The sequence below is a fragment of the Fundulus heteroclitus genome, chromosome 2, assembly GCF_011125445.2.
Source record: "Fundulus heteroclitus isolate FHET01 chromosome 2, MU-UCD_Fhet_4.1, whole genome shotgun sequence".
NCBI classification, from domain to species: Eukaryota; Metazoa; Chordata; class Actinopteri; order Cyprinodontiformes; family Fundulidae; genus Fundulus; species Fundulus heteroclitus.
In genome coordinates, this window is record NC_046362.1 from 724,982 (window position 1) to 730,998 (window position 6,017).

The following is a 6,017-nucleotide window of genomic DNA, read 5'->3' on the forward strand; positions in this document are numbered from 1 at the left end:
ACATGAGCCCAGTTTGTACTGGCCCGATGCAAGGGTACACCATGGGTGCCTATCAATACAAGAGTAAAGCATCTTACATTGCCGTCAGGCTTTCAGTAGTGATAAACTTTCTTATTATCCAGTGGTTTAGATCGTTTATCAGGAGCAGCAGTGACAGACATACAGAAGCAATGGAGAGCCCCACAGGAATCTACTTGCGAGCTGCTGCTCCCTCTGAGGTGTTTGTTACATGTACAGACTTGCCTTTTAGCCACATGATGCTACGTGGCAAACCTAATGCTCAGCAGACCCAGATGCACAAAATAAATCCAAGTCAGTGGATCAAACAGGCAGATGTTTGTAAATGAGCTAATTTCATGTCTGTGGGATTCCACCTTTTTTCATGCAAAAGATTAAAATTACCATTCATTTATTACTGGAGCACGCTGCAGTTCAATGACTGAATGTGGGATCTCTGTCCGGTCACCTTGTCCTCCATTGCGAAAGCAGAGTTTGTGGACTTGGAAAGGTGCTGAAGGCTTTGTACATTGTGAAACTAACACATGAAGGACATTCATGGACAGGATGTCACGATGTAATAGTGGAGAGGGGTTTGTTCTATTGGTTTGGGGACCTCAGCATCTCGTGTTTATTTTTTGCAGATGTGGCTCTGTTAACATCTTTTAGCCTTTGGGAGTGGACTCAGCCTCAATGCACCAGACGTCGGTTGCTGCCTTCAGTCTAGTAGTTATAGGATCAGTGTGACAAAGTGGGTGAAAACACCATTTGTGTTGCCCTGTGATGGACTGGCGGCCTGTCCAGGGGGATCCCACCTCTTGCCCAATGGCTGCTAGAGATAGGCACTAGCCTATTACCAAACCATCGTTCCAGTTGATAATCTGTTACATGTTACAAACACACTACTGGTTACACAGGTTTCTGACCAGGTGAGAATAATTCACACTGTCTCTCACTTGTGTACTCACACACTTCAATCTCTCAGGGACTCTGATTAAACATTCATGCATATTGCACAATTCTGCAACCAAATTTATTTCACAGTATTAGATTAGATAGAACTTCATTGATCTCACACTGGAGAAATTCACATGTGACATCTGCTCTTATAAGCAACAGAAGGTGCACAAAGGAGGAAAAGGTGCATGAATTATATACAGAACATCCAGATATATACAGTGGATGGGAAAAATAAAATAAAGATGAGATTTAAGGTGACTTATATACAGTAAGGATTTAAGATATCTTATGTACATTCAAGTGGTGGCAGGTAAAAAACAGTGCGGTTTTCTGGTTTGTTAAATAAATAAAATAAGTGGGATAACAAAGATAGGTTGATTACAGACTGCTATTTGACTTTTTGTTATGTGTAATCACGTGCATTCTCTGCCGGTGTCTGCTGCATCAAAAAATGTAGTTATGGTAACATATAATGGCATTAAAGATTCTTAAGAAAATTCGGTCGCTGTTTGTCAAACACGTCATCTCCTCCTGTGGTCCTAATACAAAAATTAATCATGCTGAGCATGTGACAATCTCTGCACTGGCGCTGTCCTGATCGCGTTTCTACACACCTGCTCTACCCCTCCCTCTCTGCAATTAGTCATCACTGGATTCACCTGCTCTCTTCTCCATATATACACTGCACAGACTAGCTGCCAGTGCTAGATTGTCTCAAGCTATTCCGTGCGAGCCTTCCAGCGTTCTGTTCTGCCTACCTGTTTATTCGATCCGACCCGTGCCAGCCCTCTGTTTTCGAACCTGCCTGTCCCTTGGTCTGTTTTTGTCTGCCAGCTGGAATTCCTGAATAATCTCTGGATTTTTTAGCCTGCTCACCCTGGACTGCCTGCCTGTTGCCTGAACCCCGCTCGTCTGTGATTACTGAGCTTGCCTTTACCCTGCTGACCATTAGCTACTGAACTCGGACCGGACATGGATAAAGCCTCTGGATTTCTCTGTCGGAACACTTTCTGGATTTCTGCCTTCCTGATCTCGAACCCTGGACCGTCACTGGACAATCGTCTCTGAAAAGCCTCTTACGAATAACCTGACTCCGCCAGATAGATTTGCTCCGCATATCCATCTGGAAACCTTCCGTTGAAGTAATTTTGGGAAGGGGCGAAAATACTGGTTAGCTGATTGGCCTATGTTGGTGATAGACGGGGCAAATGAACCAATCAGATTCGTCGCCACTCTGTTACGAGCGACGACGAAAACACAACCACAAGCCAAGCTACTCTTGCTGCTGCAGGTAAAGGCTTGTTAGCTCAGCAAAGAAATACTCTGTAATTCCGATAAAACTTGCTCGATAGCCACGCTAACGCTAGTTTCATCGGCTGAAGCCGCCATGTTGTTTAGACTGAACTGACGCGCTTCCCGTTGCGTCACACCTCAACCCGCCTCAAAGCCAACGCTGATTGGACGTTCGTTTGGTGAACGGCTCCAAATTTTCTTTAATGGAGAGTAGCCAGACTGATCTGCGAGTGAAACCTTGAAAGCTCGCGAGATCAGGATGGTCTCACGAGGCTATCTTACGAACCCCGCTGCCTCACAAGCAAGCGGACTTCGGCTCCCGCCCAGCTCTCCTGCTCCCCAGTAGTCATTCCTGGCTCTGCTACCCCGACTTCAGGTTAGTGCTCCAGTAACCCACGTTGCTTCTTGTGAGCCACTACTGTGCGCTAACCTGTTGTCTTTGCCCCAGGAGTTCGTCAGACCAGATGAGAACCTTGGTGTAGAGAGAAGCCGTGACTACTTCCTGCTTTGCAATAATTTCTTTAAAAAGTTACTGACCTGTGTGGCTTAAATCTGGGTCCAGAAACCAGTCCTTAACAGAGCAGGCAGCTTAGCACGTCTCTCAAATACAAAGTTGGACTCTGTTAGTAATTATTTGACATGGATCTTTTAAAGCAAATTTCAATTTGTGCTAATATGATTCTCAAGACATTTATAGGAGAAAAAGTAACAAAAGCAAATTAACTATTGTAGGTGTTCTTGTATGTGTTCCTCAAGGCTCCATCCAAGGACCCCTCCTGTTCTGCTTTTATGTGCAATTCGTCTTTTCATTATTATGCAAATCTATCTACCACTAGAAGGGTTAAAGGATATTAAAGCTCAGAGGTAGCTTAACTTCTTCTACGTAAGTGGAAATAAGTGGGAGGTGATGGTTTTTGGGAAAACAGACTTGTTAACTGAGTGTAACAGTGTATTGGTCCTTTAAACAAATTTAATTGTACTGCTGTCAGGAGCCTTGGGGTAATTTTTGATAACGGTTTTTAAATTTGCTAAACAGTTTAGTGCAATAGTCCAGTCTACCCTCTACCTTCTGAGGTTGATTGCTAAAGTCAAACGCTATCTATCTCAGAGTGCCCTTGAAGGGGTGATTCATTAGTTGCATCTAGACTGGACTACTGCAACCATCTCTACTGGGATGGACAAATGTCTGCTGCATCGTCTGCAGCTTGTCCAAAACGCTGCGGCCCATCTGCTGACTGGTAATAGGCGACGTGAGCTTATGACTCCCATAATATTGTCCTCTCTGCATTGGTTGCCTTTACAGTTGAAGACTATTATCAAGATTTTACTTTTGGTTTTTAAATGTTTCAAAACCAATGTATTCGGACACCTCCTTACTTATTTGAGCTTTTACACAGGCATGTCCCCAGCAGAACTCTGAGGTCAGGTGACCTGTTCCTTAGATGTTCCTCGTCTCATCTTGCGAGCCGAGGAGACAGAGCTTACTCTGTTGCAGCCCTTAAAGTTGAATAATCTTCCACTCACTGTAAGGATGGCTAGTGTTAAAGGCTACCGCACCATTTAAATTTAAATAAAATTTTACTGCAATTTACAAGCAGTATGCAACGAAATTTCGATCTGTACGCACTCTGTGCATACAAAATGACAAATAAAGTTGTCTAAGTCTACCCTGTCGCCGGTGAAACACCCTTGGTTGCCCCAGCTCTTTACCCCTAGGGTGACCCCACTTGTACTTTAACGTGTTTTCAATTTACAACACATGAAACAGAAATCTGAACTTCAACTGGTTTAATCTAGCAAAGTCACAGAAATGTTTACAGACAGATCAGCGCTGACGGGCTCTTGATCGGACATGACGCAACGGAAGTGAATGTGGCAAGAGCCCCGACGGATCATTTCTTAAGCCTTATAAAGAAGTCTGAAAGGACTGTACGCTTCCTAACATGTTGTCAGTAAAATAATGTGTCACCACTTGGGTGCTCTCTGAGGACCTTGTGTCCCAGACTGTCTAGGTGTGCATGCCGTTCCCAGGACTGACGTTCCACTCATTCATCCCATTTCTACATTCTACTCATACGCCGCATTTCTAACACTAGTATCGTAAATGATTTTAAATGTCTTTTAAAGATTGTCCATCCATCTATCATTATTTGGAGAGACCAATTAACTTTAAACATTACCTATCAATCATGTTTTTAGACTGTTGGAGGAAGCTGGAGTCCCCAGAAACAAAATGACATTAGTAACAAATCAGTAACCAAGTCTTTTGGTGGTGCATCTGTTTAAATGTTGTGGTTCTGTATTAGGTTTCTGGGTTTTATCCTTGATCAAGCCTTCATGTGAGGAGTTGCCCCCCCCCCCCCCGACTGTAAAATGGACAGCATGGAAGTGTGTACATGTGCATAGTTATCCATCCTATGTCATTCTGTGTTAGTCAGATGACACACACACACACACACACACACACACACACACACACACACACACACACACACACACACACACACCAACCTTTCCCAAGGACTGAATTTTAGCAGAGTTTTACTTTACAATTTTTCAAATATTTTTTAATTATAAAAATGACTGGATTTAACCACACTAAACTCCATCATCATGAAAAGTTTTAGAAATTAAAATCTGAGCTTATAGTATGTTGTTTGGCACCCACAAACACAAGGCTGTAAATGCTAAGTAGTCATAACCCAGAAGTTCAGAATCAATGACCTAAATGACAGAGCTATTCTCCTCTCAGCAGGGCTACTAACACACAAAGGATAAAGACTGATAATGACTTTGCTCTCCCTGGTCACAACCTGCAAAGGTTACAGCTGACAGCAGCTCTGTGTGAAGATCACCTCTTATCCATCCATCTATCCATCCATTTCACACTCTACTGGAAAAGTAACGAAGAGGGCATAAACGACTGTCATTTAATAAAAGAGGAGGGACAATCTATGGTGTTGTACACTAATTATGGGTCCCTAGAATGTTATAGCCAATAGGGACAGATTCAGAGATGATTATCTCCCGCCTTAAAAAAAGAGGATGGGTCAGGAAGGTATTGTGTGTGTGTGTGTGTGTGTGTGTGTGTGTGTGTGTGTTTTGGTGTGGGGGATGGGGGCTGACAGCTGATGTTTAATTAAAGGGCTGAAAGAATATTGATGTGACAGACACAGATACATGCTGGGCACAAAATCACTTTCACCAGCACATGACCTACAATTAGGGTGCTTTAGATCACTTTCTACCACCTAACGGCACAAAAGCAGCCGTTTACACAAAGCGCTCAGCTGCTTGTGGCGTCATTCTCTAACTACTGAAAGTATTCAGAGCCATCTCTGAAAGGTTTGACCAAACCTTTTCTTTTTGAATCATTTCCAACTTTCTGTGTAGCAACTGCTCCAAAAGACAAAATACTATTTTTCATAGACTAAAATATAATTAAGGAGTTTGATAATTTCAGTAATTCAATTTGGAAAGTTAACATCATGTTTAGATTCCTTGCCTTCTTTGTGATATTTCATTTGTTACGTTTCTGTCAGCTTTGATGATTTTAGATTGTAAGTAATGAATATCCCAAACTCAGTTTGTAAGAAAATTAGGACATTACGTGTGACTGATAAAACAATTCAATTAAATTTCAATTCAATTTTATTTATATAGCGCCAATTCATGAAACATGTCATCTCGAGGCACTTTACAAAGTCAAAATCAGTCAGATTATACAGATTGGTCAAAAATGTCCTATATAAGGGAACCAGTTGATT